The following is a 15,093-nucleotide window of genomic DNA, read 5'->3' as shown; positions in this document are numbered from 1 at the left end:
CCCAGCCTGAATGCAGGGTCTTGAAGAGATATTTGCACACCCAAGTTTACAACAGCACTAGTCATAATAGCTAAGAGGTGGAAGTAATCCAAATGTTAATTGATGAATGACTAGATAAACAAAATGCAGTGTATATATACAATGGAATATTATTCAGCCTTAAAAAGAAAGGAAATCTTGTCACATGCTACAACATGGATGAACCTTGAGCGCAATACATTAAGTGAAATAAGCAAGTCACCAAATGCAAATATCATATGATTCCACTCTTATGAGGTAACTAAAGTAGTCAGATTCAGAGACAGAAAGTAGAATGGTGGTTACCAGGGGATGTAGGGAGAGGAAAAAGGGAAGTTATCATTTAATGGGTATAGAACTCCAGATTTGCAGATGAAAAAGTTTTGAAGATTTGTTTCAAAACAATATGACCACATTAACACTACTGAATTGTACACTTAAAATGGTTAAGATGGTAAATTTTGTGGTTTTTTTAACCACACTTTTAAAAAATATAGCTTTCCAAAGCTACAGTTATTGACAATCCACTACTCTGAAATACTTTAATGGAAAATTTCAAATTTATAAAAAAGTAAATAGTATAATGACTCTTGAAGTACCCAACACTTAGCCCCAACAACTGTCAAGTCATGACCAATCCATTTCATCCATACCACCTCTCTCAGATTATTTGAAGGGAAACTGAACACATATATCACTACACGCATAGCTATTTTAGTACCACGTTCTGTTTTTATTTCATTGAGGTTTACAGCTTTGATTCAGAAGCAACAAATTAAAATTCTGAACCTACCTTCACATAAACAGATCCAAAGACAAAAACCACATGATTATCTCAACAGATGCAGAAAAGGCCTTCGACAAAATTCAACAGCCCTTCATGCTAAAAAAAAAAAAAAAAAAAAAAAAAAGCTGTAAACCTCAATTGCAGGGCTTACTGCTGATGTTAGACTGTTATGTAATTTTATGCGTCAGGAGTGTTTGGATTCCAGATTTGTATTCGATAGACCACTGCCTGTGTCTCGTCTTGTATCTCTAATTGGAAACAAGACCCAGATACAAACACAACGATATGGCCAGAGACCATATGGTGTTGGGTTGCTTATTGCCGGTTATGATGATATGGGCCCTCACATTTTCCAAACCTGTCCATCTGCTAACTATTTTGACTGCAGAGCCATGTCCATTGGAGCCCGTTCCCAATCAGCTCGTACTTACTTGGAGAGACATATGTCTGAATTTATGGACTGCAATTTAAATGAACTAGTTAAACCTTAAGAGCGACACTTCCTGCAGAACAGGACCTAACTACAAAGAATGTTTCCATTGGAATTATTGGTAAAGACTTGGAGTTTACAATCTATGATGATGATGATGTGTCTCTATTCCTCGAAGGTCTTGAAGAAAGGCCACAGAGAAAGGTACAGCCTGCTCAACCTGCTGATGAACCTGCAGAAAAGACTGATGAACCAATGGAACATTAAGTGATAAGCTAGTCTATATATGTATTATCAAATATGTAAGAATACAGGCACCACATACTGATGACAATAATCTATACTTTGAACCAAAAGTTGCAGAGTGGTGGAATGCTATGTTTTAGGAATCAGTCCAGATGTGAGTTTTTTCCAAGCAACCTCACTGAAACCTATATAATGGAATACATTTTTCTTTGAGAGGGTCTGTATAATCATTTTCTAGAAAGTATGGGTATCTATACTAATGTTTTTATATGAAGAAAATAGGTGTCTTTGTGGTTTTAAAGACAACTGTGAAATAAAATTGTTTCACTGCCTGGTTAAAAAAAAAAAAAAAAACTCTCACTAAACTAGGTATTGATGGAACATATCTCGAAATAATAAGAGCTATTTATGACAAACCCACAGCCAATATCATACTGAATGGGCAAAAACTGGGAGCATTCCCTTTGAAAACTAGCACAAGACAAGGATGCCCTCTCACCACTTCTATTCAAAATAGTGTTGGAAGTTCTGGCCAGAGCAATCAGACAAGAGAAAGAAATAAAGTGTATTCAATTAGGAAAAGAGGAAGTCAAATTGCCCCTGTTTGCAGATGACATGATTGTATATCTACAAAACACCATCGTCTCAGCCCAAAATCTGCTTAAGCTGATAAGCAACTTCAGCAAAGTCTCAGTATATGAAATCAGTGTGCAAAACTCACAAGCATTCCTATACACCAATAACAGACAAATAGAGTGCCAAATCATGAGTGAACTCCCATTCACAATTGATACAAAGAATAAAATGCCTAGGAATCCAACTTGCAAGGGATGTGAAGGGCCTTTTCAAGGAGAACTATAAACCACTGCTCAACAAAATAAAAGAGGACATAAACAAATGTAAGAACATTTCATGCTCATGGATAGGAAGAATCAATATCGTGAAAAATGGCCATACTGCCCAAGGTAATTTACAGATTCAATGCCCTCACCATCAAGCTACCAAGGACTTTCTTCACAGAATTGGAAAACACTACTTTAAAGTTCATATGAAATCAAAACCATCTGATCTTTGACATATCTGACAAAAACAAGAAATGGGGAAAGGATCCCCTATTTAATAAAATGGTGCTGGGAAAACTGGCTAGCCATATATAGAAAGCTGAAATTGGATACCTTCCTTACACTTATATAAAAATTAATTCAAGATGGATTAAAGACTTAAGTATTAGACCTAAAACCATAAAACCCTAGAAGAAAACCTATGCAACACCATTCAGGACATAGGCATGGGCGAGGACTTCGTGACTGAAACACCAAAAGCAGTAGCAACAAAAGTCAAAATGGACAAATGGGATCTAACTAAAGAGCTTCTGCACAGCAAAAGAAACTATCATCAGAGTGAACAGGCAACCTACAGAATGGGAGAAAATTTTTGCAATCTACCCATTTGACAAAGGGCTAATATCCAGAATCTGCAAAGAACTTAAGCAAATTTACGAGAAAAAAACAAACAACCCTATCAAAAAGTGGGGAAAGGATATGAACAGACACCTCTCAAAAGAAGACATTTATGCAGCCAACAGACACATGAAAAAATGCTCATCATCACTGGTCATCAGAGAAATGCAAATCAAAACCACAATGAGATACCATCTCACGTCAGTTAGAATGGTGATCATTAAAAAGTCAGGAAACAACAGATGCTGGAAATGATGTGGAGAAATAGGAACACTTTTACACTGTTGGTGGGAGTGTAAATTAGTTCAACCATTGTGGAAGACAGTGTGGCAATTCCTCAAGGATCTAGAACTAGAATTATCATTTGAACCAGCCATCCCATTACTGGGTATATACCTGAAGGATTATAATTATGCCGCTATAAAGACATAGGCACACATATGTTTATTGTGGCACTATTCACAATAGCAAAGACTTGGAACCAACCCAAATGTTCATCAATGATAGATCAGATTAAGAAAATGTGGCACATATACAACATGGAACACTATGCAGCCATATTAAAGGATGAGTTCTTGTCCTTTGCAGGGACACGGACACCATCATTCTCAGCAAAGTATCACAAGGACAGAAAACGAAAGAGCGCATGTTCTCACTCATAGGTGGGAACTGAACAATGAGAACACTTGGACACAGGGTGGGGAACATCACACATCGGGGCCTGTCAGGGGGTGGGAGCCTGGGGGAGGGACAGCATTAGGAGAAATTCCTAACATAAATGATGAGATGGGTTCAGCAAACCAACCTGGCACATGTATACCTATGTAACAAACCTACACGTTGTCCACATGTACCCTAGAACTTAAAGTATATTTTTTAAAAAAATTCTGAATCTAAAGCTGTCACTTTTATCCTTCATTTGTCCCTGCTGATTCTAGTGGAACACTAACTCTCTAAATGTATGCGATGGTTCAGAATTTATTCACTTGGAGAACTTCCAGGATAAAGTGGCCTGTGTATTAGGATATAGAGACAGATTTTGATGAGTAACAGAAAGTTTATTATATTAAATAGTAAACAATTCTGATTAAAATTACGTCATATCAAATATCTTTATAAAGAAAATGTCCTAACAGTAAAATATTTTCATATCCCAAGAGATGATCTCTGTTATCCAGAGATGACAGATTATATACAAGAACTTGTCCCATACAAGAAATAACTTTTCTCGACTTTGCATTAAGGTAAATACAGAAGAAATTTGGGCTGAATATAGTTATAGTTCTTCAGTTATTTACAGATTCATCTGGAAAGAAAGTAGTGTAGAGTGATAAAGAACGCACTCTCCAACAGTGTGCAAGGGTTCCCTTTCCTCCACATCCTGGCCAGCATTTGCAATCTCTTGTTAATAATAAGGTATTGTATTCTTGAAAGTTGCTAAGAGAATGGATTTTAAGTGTTCTCACCACAAAAAAATGGTAAGTATGTGAGGTAATACATATGTTAATTAGCTTGATTTAGTCATTATACAATGCATACATATTTAAAAATATAATGCTGTAAACAATAAATATAGTAAGTTTCCTCATCTATAAAATGAGAACAATAATAGCACCTATCTCCTAAGGTTGCTATAATGGATAAGATGAATAAATACACAAAGCAATGACTAGCATATAGCAAGACATTTTGTATGTGACTGGCATATACTCAATAAGTATTAGCTAGTGTCACTGTGGTTTTTCCAGGCATTCATTTACTCACCAACTACTTATGTAGTGCTAAATGCTGGGAAGGCTAAGAGGGACACAAATAAAAAGATGTTATATAATGAAATTCTGAAATCATGAGAGTAACAAAGATCTGTATAAGACAATCTATAATAGGAATACAGAGATAGGAAACTTCTACAACTGCTTAGGGATGACAGGAGCCATGTCACAGAGAAAGTGATGCTTCAGTTACATACTGAAGGAGGAGAAAAAAATAGTCAGATAGCCTTAAGGATAGAGAGGATGTACATTCTTTCCTTTTATTTATTTATTTATTTTTATTATTATACTTTAAGTTCTAGGGTACATGTGCACCATGTGCAGGTTTGTTACATATGTATACATGTGCCATGTTGCTGTGCTGCACCCATTAACTCGTCATTTACATTAGGTATATCTTCTAATGCTGTCCCTCCCCTTTCCCCCTCCCCACGACAGGCCCCAGTGTGTGATGTTCCCCTTCCCAAGTCCAAGTGATCTTATTGTTCAATTCCCACCTATGAGTGAGAACATGCGGTGTTTGCTTTTCTGTTCTTGAGATAGTTTGCTGAGAATGATGGCTTCCAGCTGCATCCGTGTCCCTACAAAGGACATGAACTCATCCTTTTTTATGGCTGCATAGTATTCTATGGCATATATATGCCACATTTTCTTAATCCAGTCTAGCATTGATGGACATTTGGGTTGGTTCCAAGTCTTTGCTATTGTGAATAGTGCCACAATAAACATACGTGTGCATGTATCTTTATAGCAGCATGATTTATAATCCGTTGGGTATATACCCAGAGCAGGAGAAAGAAATAAAGGGTATTCAATTTGGAAAAGGGGAAGTCAAATTATCCCTGTTTGTAGATAACATGACTGTATATTTAGAAAACCCCATCATCCCGGCCCAAAATCTCCTTTTCAAAAGGAATATTTACAAAAGCATCTGAAAGAACCTGGCTTCCAAGAGCTAGTGAAATCAGCAGGGCCTAGGCCTAAGGGTTTTGTATGTGTTAAGAAGTTTATGTGTGAAATAGGTGATCATCTATACAGTTACTCACATACTCCAGCCTACCCGAGAAAAATATATATATAAGCACAGAAAGGGAATTCTTGCAGGTGACATATATCAGCAAACCTTACATTTTCCCTTGTTGGATTTAAATTACTTTCATTGACTACATGGACTGAAAACTCTTTGTTCTAAATTTAGAATCTATTCAAAAGAAAATTTTAAATGATAAAAAATGTTACCCTCCTATAGGTTTTCTGATTAGACATTTTCTTCTGTTTACCCATCTTGTATGCATAATTAACTATATCATAACTTTAAAAACAGAAGATGGCAAGTTTTATAATATTATATACATGCAGCTGATTATTTTTCCTCCTGAAAGTCACTAGTTCTGCACATAAATCGACCTAAAGTTTATTCAGATTAACTGTAGAGCTATAAAATCACAGGCTACAAAAAAAAAAAGTACATGCACTTCTTTAAAAGAGGTAAAACAATACTTCAAATGTGTTAAATAAATATGATCACCTATTACATGTCAAGTACTATGCTAGTAAGCACAAGGGATAAATTAGCAAGCAATATAGACATTATCTTTATCCTAACACTAATGAGGTAGAAAAAATAATAAGTGAGGAAGCATGTAAATAAATGAGTCAATTACTACAAGTATCATAATCTGAAAGTGGAGGAGGTGACCAGATAAGAGAATAAGAGAGTCAAAGACAGGAGTAGGAATCAGGATAGCAATGACAATTTTACATAGGATAGTCATGGAAGATCTCTTTGATCTGAGATCTAAAGCAGTGGACCCCACCTTTTTGGCACAAGGGACTAGTTTCATGGAAGACAATTTTTCCACAGATGGGGGTAGTAGGAGGGCATAATTTTGGGATAAAACTGTTTCATCTCAGATCATCAGGTATTAGATTCTCATAAGGAACACATAACCTAGATCCCTCGCATGTGCTGTTCATAATAGGGTTCATGCTCCTATGAGAATCTAATGCTGCTGCTGATCTGACAGGAGGCGGAGCTCAGGCAGTAATGCTCACCGCACACTGCTCACCTCCTGCTGTGTGGCTGGGTTCCTAACAGGCCATTGAACAGTAGCAGTCCATGGCCTAAGGGTTGGGAACCCCTGATCTAAAGGGTAAGAATAAACCAAACAAATTAAGAGGTAGTTGGAGGAAAACACTGTTTTAGTCATTAGGACAGGGATGAAAACCTGGAAGAGGAAAAAGATGGAGTACAATTGAGGAAAACAAAGAAGCATAATAAGCAAGAGTGGTACCTACAGCATAATGAAGATATTACTCAAATACAGTAACGGAAAACCATTGTAAGATTGCAACCAACAGCACAATATGATTTTGGATTTTGAAAAAATTACTCTAGCTACCATGAGGAGAAAGGATGCCTGAGGACAAAAAAACAAGCAGAGAAACCACTTTAAGAGACTTCAGAAACAACCTAATCCTGTTTTAAAATTTACAAAACCCTTTGGGGCCTCATAACAAACTTGGGGAACAGGTAAGCATTATTCTAATTTCACACAGACACAAAAACTGAGGTTCAGAATGACTGAACCAAAGTCTCAAATCTAGTCATCAGTAGCACCAGAATTACAACTATGCTATCTAATTCAAATCCGGCTGGAGGTTCTCAAAGTTTCTTCTTGAACATCAACTTTAGGGATGAATAAACAATCACTTAACAGTCTACATTTTATTTAGATTTTTAATTAAAATAATAAAGACAAACTTCAAATAATCACTACTTTAAAAATATGCACTACGATATGGCTGGTTTTATATTTGTTAATACATTAAAAGTATTAATTAGTAACAAATCATAAAAACCACCCCTTAAGCATCACAGAACATAAGATATGCTTTGCCTTATCACTTGATTATATAGTTCTTTACAAAGAACTTGCAGCTGTGCATACAAGTTGTGAAACTTTACATGAAATTACATAAAGTTTAAAAATGATCCATGATTACCCCAAACATAACAAGCAAAATTCCCTTAATAATGTATTCAATTTGATTCACATGTGGTTAAAATTATGTATACACTTTGACTTCTAAAACATACAAGCTAATACAAATAGCCAAGTATACAATTACTTTTCTTTTTAGGTACTATTTGTTTACTGGCATTCAAGATTCCTTACTCAGGATCTCCACTGCATCCACCTATATGATTACTGGTAACAAGGGAGAGAACAGTCTTAAAAGATACAGTATTAAATGTAATAAATATTTTTAAACTAGACATATCAAATGTATCAGAGCTACTGATAGATTTGTATCAGCTCTGTACATTTCACAGATCAGAGCTACTGATCAGACTAAACGTTGTAAAGTTTTCAGTACAATTTTAAAATTCTGAAGCACTTTATAAGAGCATCTATATTACACTGGCCTGAGGCTTTTACAATGTTCCTAGTTTCCCAAGTATTTATTTTTCAACATGCTGTAAGAACATGTTCTATAATGAACAAGACTTTTTCATTCAAACCAGAATGTCATTCCATGTATTTTAAAGAGGGAATATATTATCAATTAATTATATTATTAATGTCTACTTGCTGTCAATGGAAAAAACATTAAAATTATAAACTATTTTTGCTCTTCAGTCCATACATAATGGCAGGAACAGAGTATTCTCAGTGAAATGATTGTAAAAAATGTCACTGTCTAACCTAAAAGAAGTAAAAGCAAAATATAAATATAGCACTTGTACAGATTTCACAGTAATTTTTAGGTTATCAAGGAAACATCTTGAGTGTTGATCTGGTTATACTCAATTCAAACAAACTACTTGTCACATTAACTACCTCCAGGAAGTTACTCCAAACACAAAATAAACTGTTTATGCCCCTACTCAGATAGATAACATGACAGATTGTTATTAGTTGAAGACAGATGAAATACATTAATTTGATTGTGAGCATGTGTTTAATTTTACCCTGCCATGTACACTCTCTAATGCTGTCTTTCTATGATGACACAGTAAATCATGCCGTATTAGAAGAACTGCTAATGCAAGAAAATAAAAAATTAGCAGAATTTGACTTTGACTGTGTAGATTCTTAAACCAACCTTCTTACAAATATAACTGCCTGGAAAATCCACATGTTCCACAAACAGATGAAGAAAAAAAGTGTCATCAAAGAAACTACTTTTGTTTCTAGTATAAATTTAAAGACCTCAAGGCAGTTTAACAATTTTCCTGTACACCAGTTGTTAAATTTCTTTATAAGATGCCTCTTTTTTTCCACTTTCTAAACTGGGTTTTAAAGTGTCTACCTTATCAATTTGGGTAAGTACTTTGTATATTAAGGACATCTGCCATATTCATTCCAAACATTCACCTTAGGTTGGGATTCTCCTTCTAAATATTTCATGAGGGTTTTGAGACATAGAAATTAAGACTTTATGAAGTCAAATATTCTGAGATAATAAGGTTGCTACTTTTGGCCTACACGTATTTGGTTGTTTTGTAACATGCAGCTAAAAACAAAAACAAACAAATTAACAAAGTACATCATAAAACAACCACTCACAAAGTGTTGAGTGAAGAGAAATATTTTTAGGCTCTTAAAATAAATACAAATGATCAATGGTGTCTAAAATAATATGTATACCTGCATTTTACAGGAATACTACACAAGGCTAAAAATTAATGAACTAGAGTTTCACGCTACAATAGGAATGAATCTCACATGGGTGGTGAGGGCAACATACAAAGGAATGAATAACTGCATTTATATAAAAATTTTAAATGGCAAAACAACATTATCTGATGACATATACACGTATTATGAAAACAGAAAAGCAAGAAAAAGATAATAGAGAAGAACATATATAAAAGTTTCCATTAAAATTTAAATTTAAATTTACTAATACATATTCCTACCACTAATTATTATAAAAGTCCTACTAAAATTATAACAATATGACATTCTTCTCGTCAAATCTAGTTTCTTATATGATCATAAAGAAAGGTCACTGTTGTAATATTTATACATGGTTTTATTATTTTTCACAAGGACCATGATTAATCCTTTAAATCCTCAAATCATATTCTTGTCACCTATCTAAACATGTCATGAAACTTGTGCATTTTCTCTTCAATTATTATCACCTGACTGCCAGATCTTCATGTGTTAATTTCTTTGATTCTAGCAATTCTCCAGCACTTCTATAGATTTTGCATACTGCTGCAAGATTTTCCTACTGAAATTGTATTGTGTTTATACTATACAATCACATACATATCCACAAACCAACCTATAAGGACTCTAAGGGGATAATAATGAATCTTCCTAACTCCAAATAGTCACCAAAACTCCACCATCAGCAGCAGCCAGTATCAAGCAGACAGAGGAGGGAGTAAGAATTCACATTATTTCCTCAATTTCATTAATTAGGTTACCTAACTCTTGCCTCAGGTTAGAGGAAATAATAGGTCTAAAGGCACTATTTAGTTAGTAAATCTTTTTATATTTGTGGCTATCTCAACTTTTGTTGCTTGTATAACATTTGTGCATATATCATCAAAAGCCTAAAGGCACTGGAAAAATTAATAAATAATTTTATTCATGTTTTGGGTATTTACCACTGGAATTCCTAATAGACAATTTCATACTGGCACAGTGCTATAGAGGTTCATTTGCAAACTTCCACATACTAGGTAGATACAATGAGGCGCAAATTCACTTATACCATTTATACATAGAATTGCATTAAAAAAAGAAGTGTATCTGTCTTACCTAGACACTAGCATACTCTAGCATCTCACAAAGTACACAAGCCATAGTAAGACTGCCGGCCAGGCATGGTAGCTCATGCCTGTAATCCCAGCACTTTGGGAGGCTGAGGTGGGCAGATCATGAGGTCAGGAAATTGAGACCATCCTGGCTAACATGGTGAAACCCCATCTCTACTTAAAATAGAAAAAATTAGCCGGGTGTGGTGGCGGGCGCCTGTAGTCCCAGCTACTCAGGAGGCAGGAGAATGGCATGAACCTGGGAGCTGGAGTTTGCAGTGAGCCGAGATCGTGCCACTGCACTCCAGCCTGGGTGACAGAGCAAGATTCCATTTCAACACAAAACAAAACAAAACAAAAGACTGCCTCAATAAGGCAACTATATTATGGTTATTTAATTCTTCTTTATATTTTCCCATTACCAACAATGACCATATATTATTATTAGCCCTATTGGAAGATGGGGAGTGATAGAACATTATTTAAAGTAACAACGAAGTAAAGAGTAAACAGAAAACTGCCCAATCACAACAGAATTCATAGTAAGAATTACACTTATACAGCATCACACTATTCTGTAGGCACTTTACACATATTAAATCATTTAATCCTCACTACAAACATCATTTGACAAATGAGAAACTGAGGTGCAGACAAAGGGATAAAAGACTTTATATATGGGCACACAACTAGTAAGTGGCAGAGCCACAACTCACCCCCAAGGCAGTTTAGCTCCAGAGTCTGTATTCTTAGCTATCACACTACTTTCTCTTCACATACGTAGTCATCTGTGTCTGGCATTTTTCATGCATATTGTTTCATCCATGTCATCCCAATGAAGTACATATAGTTCATTCATTTTTACTGCCATATAACATACCTTTTTATAAATCTACCACTATCTATAAATCTTTTCTCCAACTGATGAACACAAGTTGTTCCCAACTGTTAGATACTAACAACAAAGCCATGAATATTCTTACTCAGTACATGTCACCTGATAATACGCCTAGCTGTCTAAGATACACAGCTGAGAAGAACTGCTGAATCATACTCTATGAAAGTTCAACTTTGCAGAATGTCAAATTGTTTTCAAAGTAGCTGTACCAATTTATAATCCATCTAGTAGTGAATATGAGTTTCCGTAGATTTGTGCCAATCTAGAAAGCCTAAGAATCTCATGTTCTTATTTTGCATTCCTTGATTAGTGATGAGACTGCACTTATATTTATATGTCTTTCTTCTTCCATGAAATTTCTATTTATGTTTTATGTCCTTTTTTTAATGAAAGGCCTTTTTCTTGTAGATTTGAAAAAATATACCAGTCTTTTTCAGTTATTTTGTGTTACACACACCTTCTCCCAGTTTGTGGCTTGTCTTTAATTCTTTACTGTATCATTTCATAGAAACAAATGTTTATCTTCTGTAGTTAATATAGCCAATATTTAAATTTAGCAATTACGTCTTGTTTAAGAAACCCTTCCACACTCTAAGTAGGAAAGATATTCTTTTTTTTTTTATTATTCTATATAGTTGTGCCATTAACATTGTAGCCCTTAATCTATTTGGAACTGATTTTTGTGCATGGTAATATGCATTTTCTTTTTCTCTATAAAAATAACAGTTACCCTAGGACTACTTATTAAGCATTCTCTTCTTTCTCAAAGATCTTCTATATCACCTCCACTATAACATCCAAGTTCCACTTATGAGAGGATTTGTTTCCAGTGTCTCAATCCTGTTTACTTGGATGAATTCCCTATTGTCTTTATAAAAGCTGTTGCTAGTAAGTCTTGATAAATGGCATGGCAAATGTTTCTCAGAAGCATATTCTTATTCTTGAATTTTTAATCTTCCCTATACATTTTAGATACAGTTTGCTTAAATACCACACACAAATACCATTTGGAGTTTTGTGAAATTATGCTGAATGGATAAATCAATCTGAAGACAAGTGACATCTTTATAATATTGAGTCTTTGTATCCTTGAAAATGGTATTTGCTGTTTTTCATTTAGGTCTTGTTTTATCATTTGAGAATTTTGTAGTTTTATTTCTTCCTTTTCAATTTGTATGTTTTATACACCTTTTTCTTGCAGTTTTATAATAGCTAGGACCTTAAAAATAGTGTTGAACAGGAGAGGTGGAAGTGAATTTCCTTACCTTGTACCTAATCTTAGGTGGAAAGCAAATTCACTATTTCATCATTAAGTATGACATTAATTGTAGGGTTTTCACAGATGTCATTTATGAAATTGAAGAAGTTTCTTCTCATTTTCTCATTCCTAGTTTGCTGAGACTTTTATTAACCACAAATGGATGCTGAATTTCATCAAATGCTTTTTATGTTTCTGTTGAGATCACCATATGGCTTATTTAGCCTACTGATACAGTAAGCTACATTAAATAATTTCAGATATTACACCAGTACTGCATTTCCAGGATAAACTACACTTGGTCATAATACAGTACCCTTTGTATTGCTTGATTCAATTTGTAAATATTTTGTAAAGGAATTTTTTGTATCTATGTTCATGAGGAATATTGGTCTGTAGTTTTCTTATAGTGTCTTTATCTGATTTTAATAGATTATTATATTGGTGTCATAAAATAAGTTGGGAGGTATTCCAACACCTTTGGTTTTCTGGAAAAGTTTACATACAATTAGTATTATTTATTCCATACATGTTTGGTAGAATTCACCAGTAAAACCATCTGGATCCACAGTATTCTTTGTAGTATTCTTTGTGGAAACATTCCAAATTATGAATTCAATTATTTTCATAAATGCAGAAGTATTCAGATTATCTATTTCTAGAGTGAACATAGTTTGGTTCTTTAAAGGAATTTGTTCATTTAATGAGAACACATTGACACAGGGAGGGGAAAATCACATATCAGGACCTGTTGCGGGGCGGGGGCTAAGGGAGGGAAAGCATTAGGAGAAATACCTAATGCAGGTGACGGGTTGATGGGTGCAGCAAACTACTACGGCATGTGTATAATAACTATGTAACAAAACTGCACATTCTGCACAGGTACCCCAGAACTTAAAGTATAATAATTTTAAAAAAAATTTCAAGGAATTTGTTCATTTATTCTAAATTGTCAATTAACAGAAGTAAATATTTTCATAATATTCGCTTATATTCCCTTTAATGCCTAAGAATTTATAGTGATTTCTTCTCTTTCATTCCTGACAGTGTAATTTGTATGTTCTCTCTTTTTTTATTGTCATTTTAGCTAAAGGTTTATCAGTTTTATTAATCTTTTCAAAGAATCAGCTTTTGATTTCATTGATTTCTCCATTTTTTTAATTTCTCCCCTTACCTTTACTTTTTTCATTTTCTGCTCCCTTGCCTTTCATTTTCTATGTTCTTAAGGTAGAAACTTAGATCATTGATTGTGAAAACTTTGTTTTTCAAGTATAAGCATTTCATAATGCTAAACATATTTCTCTAAACACTGCATTGGCAGCATGCCATAAAGTTTTAAATGTAGTCTTTTTATTTTTGTGCAATTCAATGTATTTCCTCTTTGACCCACAAGCTATTTAGGAGTTTTTCAAATTCTTAATATTTGGGAATATTACAATTTTTTTTTTCTGTTACTGATTTCTAGTTTAATTCCATTACTGTCAGAGAACACATTAAATTCTTTTAAATTTGTTAATGATATTTTTATAGGCAAGAATATGGTCTATCATGATAAATACTTCATTTGCACTTGAAAGCATGTATTCTTCTGTTGTCAGATGGAATGTTCTATAAATGTCTATTAGGTCTGGCTGACCGATGTTCATGCCTTTCTATATCCCTACTGATTCTCAGTCTACATGTTCCACCAGTTATTGATAAAACATGTAGACATTAAGGATTGCTGAAATCTCAGCTTCAATGTTAGATTTGTCTATTTAACCTTTCTGTTCTATCAGTTTTTGCTTTGTGCAAGTTCTGCTGCATTTATATACATTGAGAATTGTTTACCTTTTTGTGAATTGACCCTTTGATCAATATGTAATGTCCTCCCTTATCTCTACTAAACTCCTTCTTTCTCATGTTAATGTAGTTACTTCAACTTTCTTTTGATTAGTCTTTGCAAAATATACCTTTTCCCATCCTTCTACTTCTAAGCTACCTGAATCTTCATATTTAAAGTGGACTTTTATAGACTGTATAGAGTAGTTGGGTCTTGCTTTTCTATCCAATATGATTTCTATATTTTAATTGATATATTTAGACCAGATACCAGCAAACATTTTCTGTAAGGGGCCAGACAGTAAATAATTTAGGCTTTCTGAATCATATATTATTATTATTATTATTAGGACTATTATTCTTTTGAAACAGGGCATCACACTGTCTCCCAGGCTGAAGTACAATGGTGTGATCACGGCTCACTGCAGCCCTTGCCTCCCAGTCTCAAGTGATCCTACCACCTCACCTCTCAAGTAGCTGGGAACACAGGCACATGCCACTGCACCCGGATAATTTCTGTATGTTTTTGTAGAAAAGGGGTTTTGTCATGTGGCCCTGGCTGGTCTCGAACTCCTGAGCTCTGACGATCCACCCACCTCGGCCTGCCAAAGTGCTGGGATTACA

At 34.5% G+C, this 15,093-nt stretch overlaps 1 protein-coding gene and 1 pseudogene across 5 annotated transcripts in view; one reads left to right on the top strand and one right to left on the bottom strand.

Annotated features, from left to right (window-relative positions):
- RAB28 (RAB28, member RAS oncogene family) overlaps positions 1 to 15,093 on the bottom strand; it is a 131,269-nt gene that overhangs the window by 21,194 nt on the left and 94,982 nt on the right. The window lies entirely within an intron of this gene.
- LOC105515529 lies at positions 943 to 1,817 on the top strand (annotated as a pseudogene). Its single transcript, XR_001002342.1, has one exon. The product of XR_001002342.1 is annotated as a proteasome subunit alpha type-1 pseudogene (transcript).

The sequence above is a fragment of the Colobus angolensis genome, unplaced genomic scaffold (genome assembly GCF_000951035.1).
Source record: "Colobus angolensis palliatus isolate OR3802 unplaced genomic scaffold, Cang.pa_1.0 Scaffold262, whole genome shotgun sequence".
Lineage (NCBI taxonomy): Eukaryota > Metazoa > Chordata > Mammalia > Primates > Cercopithecidae > Colobus > Colobus angolensis.
The sequence above is the reverse complement of the archived record's forward strand: the minus strand, read 5'-3'. Positions and strand labels throughout refer to the sequence as shown.